General features: G+C 44.6%; 1 pseudogene; it reads right to left on the minus strand.

The window, feature by feature from the left end:
• Gm16433 (predicted gene 16433) lies at nucleotides 1120–3364 on the minus strand (annotated as a pseudogene).

Raw genomic sequence — 14499 nt, forward strand, 5'->3', positions numbered from 1 at the left:
AATGTTCAATGCTTATGTCAAAAGGGCCAGCAAGATGTCTCAGAAGGTAATGTATGTGCACACATGCATACATGCATACTCACATACACATAAAATAAATACTTTTAAAATGTAATAATGGTGAAGACAACACTGCTCCTTTGTTATGATCTCAGGGGGCACCATTCAATATTTCATTTGTACTTATAATGTTATTGGTGAGGTTATTTTTAAATAAATGCCTTTTATCAAATGGAGAAACTTTTCGGTCATTGCTTGTTTTCTGAAAGCTTTTCCGGGAAATAATAGATGATTATGAAATACTTTATCTTGATCTATTGAGATGATTTATTTTTTTCTTTAGTCTGATGAAATGATAAATGAAATTGGCTGACTCAGGGATACTGAACCAATCTTGCCTGCCAGCTGCTAAGCTCATCCAGTAATGATGTACTTCTTACATTTTATAGAACAGATATTATTTACTAACCCAGTTGTCCCTTGGAGTTCAGGTCCCTTCCACAGAGGGCTAAAGCCAGTGCACTCTACAGATACCAAAATCTGCATCTTCTTAGGACCATTACAAATAGCTTAACATTTGTAACTAGCCTACATTCATTCTTCTATCTACCACAAATCACCTCTTGAGCACTTATCAAATATCTAATGTAATGTGAATGTTGTACAAATAGATAAATGGCTGCTGTGATAGATTGTTTACAAGGTAACAAGAAAACAGTTTATAAGTTGAGTTTTTTTTTTTTCCACCTAGTTAAAGCCATGGTTATGGAGACCACAGTACCCTTGTAAGTGTGGATGGTAAGGGTTCTCTCATTTCCTGTTTCTGAGAAAGTATGTGCAGCGCTGGCATGACTTCTCAAATATTCATAGTGCTGCTCACGTGTTGGCTGCTGAAAGCCAGCACACTTTTCCTTGAGAAAAGGTTTTAAATTACTGAGTCTCCCTTGAATTCTTCCAAGGACTTGTGTCCTTTCTATCTAAGTTATCAATTTTACTGACATTTAGAAATTGCCAATAATATTCCCTTATTATTTTAACATCTGTGGGGACTATAGTGATGTCTCTCACTTCATGGTTTGCTGCTGTTTGTTTTGTATAACAGGTTTACTTTTTTTTTTTAACAATGATAAAATTTGTTTTATGGAAGTATTTAAAAATAAAATATTATCATCATAGTAAAGACAAAAAGATCCTAAAGGTGATAAAGTTCCTTTTTAAAGGGTATTGGGGAGGGGGAAGTTGGGCAAAGTCAGTCCAGGCTGAAGGCAGATTGCCTCAGTGTGAGAACTGCCTGCGGTCTGCTGGCTTCTTACTGATGTGTTTAAAGATCTTGGACTTCTCCACTTTCTTTGTTTTCTGGTAGCCGAATCCGCCACCACCGCCTCTCTTCTTAAGCTTGCCATCATGGCTGCTCACATTCAGATCAACAAAAGGAGGGACCTTAAAACCAAAAGACAGAGCAACCTGAGGCAGATTTAAGTTGTTCACGTTGAAGATCTGCTTGAGAGAGTGAGAGTCATATGCTCGTATGTAGGATTTGTATGCTTCCTGGGCAGACTTGTGGAGAAAGTAGTTCTTTTCGATCAGTTTTTCCGGCTGAGACTGGATATCAGAAACTTTAGACCAGGAGAAGTCAAACTGATTCAATGGAACCTTGAACTGTTTCAAGTAACGAAGGAAACCCAACTCTTCAGGGCGCAGGATGAGCAGGGCGTGCCCTCTTCCATTCAGGCCCCTGGCTGTTCTACCAACACGATGAATGTATTCCTTGGGGTCATCGGGAGGGTCGTACTGAACAATCCAGTCCACTTCAGGGATGTCCAGCCCTCTGGCTGCCACATCAGTACACAGCAGTATTCCTGAATCCGAGTTGCAGAACTGGAAAAACGTGGTTGTTTGCTTATTTTGCTTTTGCTTTCCATGGATGGCCAAGACGGGAAGGTCAATGTAGTTCAACAGCTCATAGTGGTATTTCACAGACATACAAGATGAAAAGAAGACCATCACTTTCTTCTTCCGGTTCTTCTTAAGGAATGTGAAAAGCAGAAGGAACCTCTTCTCAGAGGGACAAACAACATAGCCCTGCTCAAGGCCATCCACTGTGGCAACCTCTTTGTCGTCATCAACACCCACGTACAAAGGCTCCTTTTTCAGAGAAATTCTTGCCAAGTCTTCAACTTTTCGAGTTTGTGTGGCAGAAAAGAGCATGGTTTGCCTACGTGCTGGCAAAAGTTTAATAATTTGCTTTAATTCTTCTTCAAACCCAACATCCAAGATACGGTCAGCCTCATCAATAACCAGACACTGCAGGTTCTTGTACATAAACCCTGGCGTGTTCTGCATGTGGTCCAGGAGCCGGCCGGGCGTGGCCACGATGATGTTGATCCCATTGAGGAGCTTCTGCACTTTCAGCAGACCTGTTGCTGCCGCCCATGATCAGCCCATACGTGTGAACGTGGTGCGTCATCAGCTCCTTGAGAACACCAAAGGTCTGCATGGCCAGTTCTCTGGTAGGAGAGAGAATCAGGACTCCTGTTCCATTCCTGGGCATGAACTTCAACTTGACAATGAGCTCGATCACAGGGATAAGGAAAGCGAGGGTTTTGCCACTGCCGGTTTTTGCAGCCGCCAGAAGGTCCCTGCCTTCCAGAAGTGGCCTGATACTTTTATGCTGGATCTCCGTCATGTGCTTGAAGCCCATTTCTTCTATGGCCTTCAGGGTGTTCTCATTGACGAGATTAGACAAGGAAGCAAATGAAGTGTCCTCAAAAGCACCTGTCAGTCCTAGTGGCAGGCTGGGCACCTCGCTGTCATCTGCCTTTTTCACATCATCTTCTGGTTCCTCACAAGCCTCAGCACTTTCTTCAGTTTTCGCTTTTTTTGTATCAGGCCCGGCATCATTTGCCATTTTCCTCTTTTTCTTCTTTTTCTTTTTTACTTCTGAATCAGGAGGTGGTGTTGGTGCTGCTTCTCCGTTGGCTAAAGTTGTGAGTTTCTGGGGTGACTTTTTAACTTTGCCATTTTCCAAGGTCTCCTCAGGCATGCCTCCACTTTGTGCTTCTGCTGAGTCCACAGGCACAGAACGTTTCAGGGCCTTTTTCGCTTTTCCACCTTTTCCTGTTTCTTTAGGCACATCTCCATTTTGAGGTTGGGACAGGCTTGTGTCTGATGCTTCTTGCAGCTTCAGGTTTCGCTGCCGCAGCTTGGCATTCCGCTTCTCGATCTTCCTGCGCAGGAGTTTCATCTGTAACTGCGACATCTTGCCGGGCCGCCCAGCTGTCTGCACTGAGACAAATGCACGTGCGCAGTTGCAAGTCGGAAGTGTACCGCTGGAGCCTGCGGACCCGCGGGGCGGAAATGCTTCGGGCCACAGGTTTACTTTTAAGGCATTGCAACAACAGCAGAGCCAACCCTTAATTTGAACTTAAAACTCTGTTCTACAGTTGTTTCCGCCTTCTAGACTTCTCTCTGGCTGTTGCATTTGTTGTTCAGGGTTTTTAAAACTTGTTCTAAGGTCTTGCTGTGTATCCGGGCCTAGCTTCAAATTGGCAATTCTACTGTCTCAACCTTCCGAGTGCTATGACGGCGTAATGGCTCACATGCACCACCACAGCAGGCTCCAAACATTTTTAGGTCAGTAATCTTCATCTTCATCCAAGTCCATTATTCTTTTTAGGTTGACTTTAACCTGCATTTTCTGTCGGCTTCCTGTTTCAGGATTTCTGCTGGACAGTGTTCAAATAGCTTTCTACTCTATGGTCATTATAACTTACCATCCTCTATAAGGAAATTCGCTTCTACTTTCATTTATTCCTGTCTTTTCAAGTGCCAAGTTATACAATGTAGACAGGACCTGTAACCACTCTGGGATTTTCTAAGTCCTCTCCAGTTCCCAAATAATGACATGGAGACTATACTAACAAGTGCTACTGGCCCTTATAGCAGGTATTGTTTCCTGCTAGCTCATAACTCAGTTAACCTGTTTATACTATTCCATGTCTGCCATGTGGCTGGGGACTTCCTCAGAGTTCAGGGTGAATCTCCCCTTACGTAACTCTTTTCCAGAGTTCCAATTTCTCTCTCAGAACTCCTACCTTCTCTTTCCAGCTGTTTGCTAATAGGCCATCGGCTTTTTATTGACATGTGATGCTTCCACATAGTTCACAGGAGATTATCCCTCCAGGACTGATCCAGAACTTGGGCTCTTGCTTCTTTCTGCTCCCTGTGCTATGTTGCCAGGATCCCAAGTTGCACCTGTAGCTTAGCCAGCCTCTGTTTCCTCAGCATCCCCAGAGCATCTTGACCTCCCTGGTAGAGCTTCAGGCTTAGAGCAGCTGCAGCCACTTCAGGTCCACTCCAGGGGTTCACCCCAGGGCAGTCTGCAGACTAAAGTTTACATCTACTTCCTCTTTTTAATGAATATTATCTTTCAAATACCAGCTTTTGGTTTTAATGACTTTTCTACTTTTGATTTCAGTTCTACTTCTGCCCAGCTGGTGTGGGGTTTTAATTTGTTCTTCTATTTTATTTTCTTACAGTGGTTATCAACCTGTGGGTTGACACCCTCTCATGGGGTCACCTAAGATCATAGCAAAGCAGAGATGTTTATATTATGATTTGTGACAGTAGCAAAATGAGATCTATGAAGGTAGCAATGAAAATAATTATGGTTGCAGGGCAGTCACCATAACACGAGGGACTGTGTTAGAGGCTAGCTAATACAGGAAGGCTGAGAAACACTGGCTTAGATCATTGCCCTTGGTCCTTTATCTTTTCTAATATAAGCATTTAATGCTGTCCGTGATCATCTGAGCTCTGCTGTGGCTTAGTCCCATACATTCTAACGGAGCGCATTTTCATTTGCATTCCAACTCAAAACAGGTTTGGATTTCTTTTATCCCTTTCTCTAACTCATTAATTATTCAGAGGTATTGAGCTTAATTTTCAAATATTTTAAAGTTGTCCAGACATCATTGTTAATTTATAGTGTGATCCATTGTGATCAGAGGACACCATTGTGGGGTACTGATGGGCCCGTGCCACAGTGCATTAACAGTCAGAGGACAACTCGTCAGAATAATTTTCTCTTTCCATCATGTGAGTCGCAGGGATGGAACTCAGACTGTCAGATCTCAGGCACTTTTACCCACTGAGATACCTCCCCTAGTCCAGCGAACATAACTTAAATGATCTCAATTATTTATATTTGTCGATGTCTTAATATGATCAAACTGTGAACTTCTCACACACACACCTGCGATAACCAACACTGTACATCCCAACGCTGGCAGAACAAGCACTCTTTTCCCAGGTGTCTTTTCCCTGCTGTTCTCTCCTTAGAATACCCATCTCTTGCTGTCTCCCTTACCAACTCTGTTTCCTCTAGATCTCAGTGGCTTTTCTCCTCTGACATGTCACATAGTGCCCCCTTCCCCTTTGACACTAAACACTCCATGATTGCTTTCCTTTCTCTACATCTCCCACAGGATTGTACTCTCTCCTCCATCTTCTCTGTTCTCTCTTCCCAGCACTGGGATGTGATCAGTGAGTGATTTCTAGCTTGTTCATTTTTCTTCTGTCCTAGAAAGGGTTAAAGAGCAGAAAGAAGAAGCCCGTGGAAAAGTCATGATTCTCCTCCTGGCAGACTGACACGGCAGTATCAGAGCTCTGCTGAGAGTGTGCTTAGTGTCCCCAGTGCCTTCCTGTCGTGGGGACACTACAGTAACTAGACTCAGAATACTTGGATACTTCCTTCCACCCTGTCATATTTTTTTTCTTGTTTCTTAAATGGATTAAGCAATACCCAAATCAAACTAACTCAGGAGAACTAGATGGGGAACAGAGGAGCTGGATTTTTGTAAACTGAGCAGTGATACCCAACCACACTTACATACATAAACCCCTGGTGCTGAAAGTCACTGTTAGATCCATTTAGCCGAAACCCCACTTAATGTCTTTTACCCATCCGTGTTCATGTTAATGTAACTTCCTATCCGTTCAAATTTATTTACAGTAGAAGATAAACCATAAATTACGTTTCATTTTCTGAAATCTAAAAACCCTTGTTTAAAAACTGTCATCATCTGATACCAATTTTATGAGCAGCTCCTCAAGGGTTGCTATGCTTTAAATTAAAACTCTCCATCCTCTTATTCAAATAAACAAATTATACTTTTTTGTAAACCCCCCAAACATTGTCAGATTTCCTTTAAAGAAAAAAAAGGTAAATTGTGTTTCTTGAACATTACAAATTACCAAGACTTACAGCTCAGTGATAGAGTACTTGCCCAAGAAGTAAGTCCCTGGCTTTAATACAAGCACAAGGTGGTAAGCATAATTTTACAGGAAAAAAAAAAACATCTTTTAAAAACGGTAATGGGGTGGTTCAGTGGTCAAATACTAGCACAGAATAAACAGGGTCCCGGGTTCAATCCCCAAAACTACAGAAAGCAGGAAATGGGGGCAGGTGGGAGGGGGCAAGCCCATCAATGCTGAGTGATTGATACTGATATATAGATGTAGCTATATATAAACATATCACTGATGTGAATGTATAGATACATATAGAACTATCACACACATTCATACACTAAGCGCATATATAGAACAATCTCAATGAATATTGATAATAATGCTATATTGATGTAGCATAGTGTATACTCATGCTTTTAAAAAAATTGGTGGACTAAAACGAGTTCAAAGACAGACAATTGGATCTTTTTGTTTGTTTGTTTTTGTTTGTTTGTTTGTTTGTTTGTTTGTTTTTTCAAGACAGGGTTTCTCTGTATAGCCCTGGCTGTCCTGGAACTCACTTTGTAGACCAGGCTGGCCTTGAACTCAGAAATCTGCCTGCCTCTGCCTCCGGAGTGCTGGGATTAAAGGCATGCGCCACCACGCCCAGCCTTTTATAGCAATCTTAAGAGTCATAGACATTATCATCTAAACTCACCAACTTTTTAAAAGATTGAAATAAAAAAAAAGGGGGTGGGGCTAATTGAAAGTGTTGAGCCCAGAAATTCTTCATGTTTTATTCATCTTTAAGTTACTATTCATAGATAACACTAGCCAATAGCTACTGTTTTCTGAGAACTGTTAATACGTGTGAACAGACCACTGACTTCAACAAGCGTTGAGCAGAGGGGTCAGGATTAATGGGCTGTTCCTGTGTCTTTTAGGCGTGAGGCCTCCCACAGTGGATGTCATCATCTTAGACTTAGAAAAGCTAGTCACATCCTCAAAAAAAAAAAAAAATGTTGTATGATAAACAGATCATAACAGAAACTGCCAGGGGCAGGCAGACACGGAATCCAGCTGGGTTTCTTTAGCCCTGATCCCAGTTTCAGCTGCAGGTTTTTTCCAGAAAGAACAGAAGTTTGATTTACTCAACATTCTGCAGAAGTCAGGGGTGTGGTTATAACTCATTGCTAATGGGTTTTCCCTTAATTCTTGTAGCAACAGGACCTTACAGTGGCTACTGGCAGGAAAAAGGTGAAACTAAGGTCACAACAGGAGTCTATAGCATCAAAACAGAAACAGCTGTTGAGGACCACCTAGCGGCAGCAGGGGCAGCAGTATTTTTTTATATTATCCCTAAGGCACAAAGTATGACTAGTTTCCAGACTTAGAGCTGAGAGCCACAGTGACGGATGAAGACTATGTGTTGTTTTTTTTTTTTTTTTTTTTTTTTTTTTTTTTACCAACTCTGCCATTAAATGCTTGTAATTTCATCCTGATACACAAATCACCTCTGATGTAGGCCAATCTTGTTTTCTTCTTATTCATTAGAAAGTGTGAATTCAGGGGGGAAACGTCCATGAACCGTTCGTTGGGCTTTCTTTCTTTCTTTCTTTCTTTCTTTCTTTCTTTCTTTCTTTCTTCCTTCCTTCCTTCCTTCCTTCCTTCCTTTCTTTCTTTTTCTCTTTTTTTTCTTTTCTTTTTTTTAACAGGGGTTGGATTGGAAATTTGACAGCAACGCTGAGACGCTTTTGCTAAGGCAGGGATCAATGGGAGTGTGCTTACTGAGTAATTGCATTCCTTCTTGGCTAGCCAGCAACGTGGAAACTGAGCCCTGCTCGGCGCTGTGCACACCCAGCTTGCAAGGTCTGTTTCCACTTCTCCAGACCAGGCCAGTCTCATAGGAACAGCTGTCTCCAAACCCTCTGTACAGCCGGAAGCCAGTTGCTTGGGTTAGGAGCCCATTTTGTGCCAGGGACTACAGGAAGTACGTCATAGGCCTCGCCTTTTCTCATGACCTTTGAAGCCAATTTGTAGCTGGGTGAGGAAGCTGAGACCAAACTGGCCTCATTGCCCAGTCTGGATCCTCAGCACCTAACTGGCACAGTGCTGGCGCTAGGCACCAGAACCCCGGGATGAGGGAGGGCATGGATGAACATCCTAAATACTCACTAGACATGTTTTGAATGTAATGTGACATGACATGTTGTGTCCTCCCTGGCCACTTTCAAGCCTCAACTCCTCAGGACAATTGGGGAAACTGAAGCCCCAGATCAAATGACTTAGCAAAGGTCACAGGGCAGGGGGGCAGACAGAAAAGTGCCTTTGAGTCTTTCTGTGGTCCAAATGGTAATTCTATCCAGAGCCTGTCTACCTCACGTTCAAGGTCCCCAGACTCTGAGCAGGAGTGGGGGAACCAAGGGGCTCCCATCCCCAACCAGCTTTCCGGTCAGCAGCTCCCAGCAGGGCAGGGCGACCCCACCCTCCCGCCAGCTGCAAGGCACAGCGCCAGGAGCACACAGACTGTTCCCAGGCACTCCCTCGCCCCAGCCCCGCTGCACCCGTCTGCGAACTGCCAAGGGCAAGCAGGGGAACAGCTCACGTGGACCTCTGCAGAGCAGCCAGCTCAAATCTCAGGGCGGGGCTTCGTCTTCGCCACGCCCTCCAGGGCGTCCCCCACCCTCCCACCCCCGCAGCACTCCGAGACCCCTGTTCTGATCCAGATCCAGCAAAGTAAGCTCCAGTGTGGGCTGTAGGGATTTGAGGAAGTCCGTGGGTGCGGTTGAGGCAGCAGCAAAGGCAGCTAGCTCTGGTAGAAAGGAGGGGGTGTCTAGGTCGGCAACATTAGAAGAGAGGGCGTTTCTGCAGAAAAGGAAGTGGGTGTCAAAAGCTGCACACACATTGCCCCGTGGGAGTCCTGTGAGGGAAGTCACCAGGACCTGCTAAAGTCTCCCACTTTATGGCTGCATGCAAACACTCTTAAGTCGCGGTTATCAAAATTCCTGTGACTTCTCAGCACAAGGCAGGCAGTAATCATGGGCATCCATCCATTGTGTGGGGGCCACCTATCCAAGCTTCCTGTGAGTCTATTAGGCCTGTTGCCTCATAAGCCAGGCTCCTGCAGAGTCAGAACACCAACACTTCTCCTCTTACTTCAACACCTAACTTAAGGTATATTCCTGCAGCTTCCAGAAGCCGCCAGACTGCATTGATTTTTCAAAATCCCTATCTTAGCCACATGGTGCGTTCTTAGTCCACGGACACTCAATAAAGCCAGTTCCTTGAGAAAAGCACGTTTTCCCTGGTTTGCGTCTTGCATGATCTCACGTAGTCCAGGCTTAGACTGACTATAAACTTCTGACCCCCCTTGCCTCCAGCTCCCAAGTGCATAGGGCTGGAGTTACAGATGTGAGCCACCACACCCCACTTTTTTGTTTTTAACATTATTTTGAACCCGACCAATGGCATTTAGTAAGGTGGGGCGTTCCTGGGAAAGGATTTAGATGAACAAGTGTCCCACTTTTATCTCGCTAGGTAGCATAAAGTTTTGCTTGGTTGTCAATTTCTGGACAATATTTTTATATGTGGGTACACATAACCCCACATTTCATTTTCTTCCTTAAATAAACAAACAAATAAAACAGGAGAGTAAACCTAAGTCTTAAGCCCTTATACATGCCACCAAAATGTAAGCTACGTACCACCATCCCTCACTTCCTTTTAAAAAATTTTTTAAATTGGATATTTTATTTATTTACATTTCAACTGTTATCCCCTTTCTGGTTTCCCCTCTGCTAACCCCCTCTCCTATGGCCCCTCCTGCTTCTATGAGAGTCCACACCCAGGGACCCACCCACTCCCACCTTACTGACCTAGCATTCCCTATGCTGGGGTATTGAGCCTCCACAGGACCAAGGGCCTCCCCTCCCATTGATGGCAGATAAAGTCACCCTCTGCTACATACACAGCTGAGAGCCATGGGTCTTCTTCGGTTGGCAGTTTAGTCTCTGGGAGCTCTGGGGGTCTGGTTGGTTGTTATTGCTCCAATATTTGGCTCAAGTGAGACCTCGTGTCCTTCTTAATACTACAGAAGCTCCACCCCTCTGTTCTCAGACTCATCCTGCGTGACCAGTCTTACTGAATACTATTGTCAGAAGGTCGTGCAGGGGACAGGAGGATTGCAGAACACTGAGGACTGAATAGATTACAGAAAAGCCTTCAATGCCCAGGTCCTTCTTTGCCACCTCTTGTGTGCCCCTCCCCCTTCCCAAGACTTCAGAATTGGCCGACTGCTCAGGGATTGCTTTGATTCGTGTCTTAATTCTTAGCATGTAGAGCAGGATGTGGTTGCCTCAGCCCATAATCCCAGCAGTTAAGAAGGGAGGCAGTACTCTCTATTCAAGGTCAGCATGAGCTACATAGACTATATAGCTAGACACGCTCGGGTACAGACGACTCAAGGTGTTTGATTTATATGAACCACGGTGTTTTGTTTTGTTTTGATTACAGTCCTCCCCCCCCCCCCCACCGCCCCCACCCCCACCCCCCACCGCCCCACCCCGGTCAGGAGACAAGGATGGCCTCAAACTCATTCACCTCCTGCCTCGGCATTCCAAACATGGGTTGACTGGAATGCCCATCACTCAAGTTTTTACAGCCTAGATGCTTTAGAAATAGGGTGGAAAGCAGTGTCGAATATTTGAAAAAAAATGGTGGAAGACCGTGGTTTGGGGAGATTTGGAGAAGATGGGGTAACAACTTACAGAAAGAATGAGAATTTTTCAAAAAGCAGAATGGGTAGCCAGTTAATGCCAGCTAGTCTATATTTTAACAGTCACAGCTAGTTCTTGGCATAGAGGATTTGTATAATGCTTGTCCCCATGTCCTCATTTGAGGAGCCATTTTAGTTATATAGGCTCTGAGGGATCGTGGCAGTAGGATAGGAAAGCCTCGGGTGCAGGGAGTAGTTTAAGTACCAGAACAGAATCTTCTAGGAGCACGGAGATCTTGTTCAGATTGTCTCTGCGTTCCACCATACAGGTGAAACTAGTTAGAGCCAAGCACAGAGGAGTCTTTCAGAACCTGGGGCTTGGTGCTGAAATCCCAGGAGCAGGTGTAACCAGAAAAGGCTTAAATGCTGTACCTATCTTGACCCACAGGCTCGAATGAACTGGGTCACTTACTGAACCTTGAGCAAGAGACCTCCAACTGAAAATCACAAAGACAGCTAAAAGACTGTCCCCTTCAAATGATGTCTTATAGAACGCGGCCTCAGGAAACTGTAAGTGTCAAGGTTAGAACGTGTGAAGATGATTTAAAAACAAAAGAAAGAGCTATTTCAATAAACTTCAAGGTGCTTATCTTGTAATAGGTTTATATAATTTGTACAAACCAGCTTCCAGGATTTGGGCAGAACTCTAAAGCTCTCACTCCCTGTAAAAGTCAGCAAAACTGAACGAAACAAAAACAAAACCAAAAAAAAAAAAAAAAAAAAAAACCAAAAAAAAACAAAAACAAAACCAGGAGTGTGTGCTGTATTTCTATCCTGTGAAGCTGAGGAAGAGGGGCGATGCAACCGGCTCACTGCAGGAGCTAAGGACATGACCCCTGAGGATGTCACTCAGGTTCACAGCTCTAAACAACAGCGCAGGCTAACCAGCACCCAGAAGAACACAAATGGGTAATTCATTTATCGGGCATCTGATTATAGCTGCTCCCTCCCACGCCTCCTAAGCTCATATTTTATCTAGATTATCTAGAGCAGGCTAGGATTGGAGGGCATGTTCTTGACTGCCAGTCCCCTCAGCTATCGTTCAAGCCAATCTCACATCGCTAAAGGCAGTCCCAGAGTTTGAACTACTCTCTTAGGGCCAGACGTATGTACGTAGTGGCACACTTCTGTTATCTCAACACTTGGGAGGCTGATGTAGGAGAGTGTCGAGTTCTAGACTACCCAGGGCTGCACAGTTTGTTCCAGGCCAGCCTGTATGACAAACATAAGCCCTGCTTGGGGTCAGGGTGGGGTAAAAAACAAAACAAAACAATGGTTCTCAACTTTCCTAAGGCTGCACCCCTTCAATGCAGCTCCTCATGCTGTAGTGACCCCCAACCATGAGGTCATTTTCATTGCTGCTTCATACAGGTAACTTTGCTACCGTCATGAATCATAATGTAAATATCGTGGAGTTTTGTTTTGTTTTTTATGGTGTTCAGTCACCACTGTGAAAGGGCCATTGACCCCCAACCAGGGTCAAGACCTACTGACTGAGAACCTCTAAAACAAGAAGACTGTTTCTCTTACAGGGCTTGATAGCTATAATCCAAGAACTCAGGGGGCTGAAGCATAATTGCTATGAGTTTGAGGCCAGCCTGGGCTACAATGTGAGCTTGTCTATAAGAGCAGCAACAACAAAAATACAATGGTTCTGTCCCTATTCATGACCAACTATCCTTCCTGTCTGTCTCCAAAATGGCCACCATTAGATTCTTGTCACCCTGTGACTGCACGACACACACCACTCACACAGAGCCGGTGACACTTTTTCTCACTCTTGGCTTGGTCTGTGACTTTCTTTGTCCAACAGGATGAAGTAAAAATGACATTCAGAGACTGCTCTGCTCTGCTCTGAAGAGATCTGGCCACCTTGGCTTTGAGTCCCTCTGGGAAGAGAGCCTGAAAGGCTTTGTGAAGCCTGGGCTACAGTCAAGTGTGCGGAGAAGCATCGCATGGACTGGGAACGAAATCCATCTGGAAGAGCACCAGACAAGAGATGGAAGTCTTCTGAAGCCACCGAGCAACACTTCGGCCCAGTTCCTAACAGAGAATCACGAGAAATAGACAACTAGAGGACTGTCACACCCCTCGCCACACTTTGCACATCTATGATGAAGTCAGGATTGGGAGCCTGAGTTGGCGTCCTGGTCAAGCAACACTCCCATGTATGTCTTACCGCTCTTCCCAAGACAAGGTGACTTAGCTTGAGCTTTAGTGTCTGCTTTAGTTCACAAAATAAAACTAGCCAAATCTCTACTTTGGTAAACCAGCCCTGCTATGTACAATAATGGACAGTATTCTGCCCTAACAAGACTTTCTTCAAATCTAACACACTGGTTATCAAATGCTATACACAAAACCACTAGTAGACTCTGCAACACTACAGTTAGTTCTTGGTACCCTCCGGGGAATCAGAGGCCAACACAAGAACTTTATATAAGATGGCACAGTGTTTGTATGTAACCTCTACACAGTTTCCCATGGGCTTAAAATCATCTCTAGACTGCTTAGAAAACCTAATAGAGAGGCGGGGAAGACAGCTCTGCTTGTACACTGCCACAAAAGCGTGGAGACCTGAACTGCATTCTTAGAAACCCCCAATTTTAGAAGTGGAGAGGGAGGCTGAAGAAAGGGCTCAGAAGTTAAGAGCATGTGATGATGCCCGATACAGAGGATCTGAGTTTGCTTCCAAGCACCTGGCAGCTCACAATCATTTGTAACTCCAGGTCTAGATGATCAGCCCCGTCCTCTTTGTGACCTCTGCAGGCTTTGTCTGTGCATGCTACATATGCATACATACGGTTAGGCCCAAGGGAACACTAGACAAATGATTAACTGTGGTATCTACTAGCATAGCAAAGTGTCTGTTTGGTGTTCTAGACTCAGCACCTGTGGCTCCTCTCAGCACTTCTCCCCTAAACTTCTCAGCCCACGGGTTTTGCTCCCCTCCTATATAACTATTCTCTTTCCTCTATAATTGCCATTTTGGCCATGTGTTCTCTTCGTCCTTCTCGCCTTGTGGTTCTAGTTTGCCCTCATGGCTCCTCTCTTGGTTCTCTCTCTCTCTCTCTCTCTCTCTCTCTCTCTCTCTCTCTCTCTCTCTTTCTCCTCATGGCCGAGTTCAGTCTGGACTCTTCCAGTTGCCTTTGACTGTACTCTCCCTTATAGGTACACCACTAAAAATACTTCTCTTCAACCATACCTTGGAGTGGTCATGTCTTCATTATCATTCGCATACAGGCAAAGTATTTATACATATGAATAAGAATCTTTTAAAAAATTTTAATGCCAGGCATAACAGTACATGTCTGTATTCCCAACAAAGTGGGGGGGCAGGGGTGGTGCTCTTCCCAACTCTTGACGCAAAGCCTGGTCCTGGAAACCTGATTAGAGCCATCCAGGGAATGAAGAAAGGCGAGACCACACAGACACATGTACTGAAAAGCTGGGGTCAGGTGGGCCGATCATAATCTGATAGGGTGGCACCAACC

This window comes from Mus musculus, chromosome 6, assembly GCF_000001635.26.
Source record: "Mus musculus strain C57BL/6J chromosome 6, GRCm38.p6 C57BL/6J".
NCBI classification, from domain to species: Eukaryota; Metazoa; Chordata; class Mammalia; order Rodentia; family Muridae; genus Mus; species Mus musculus.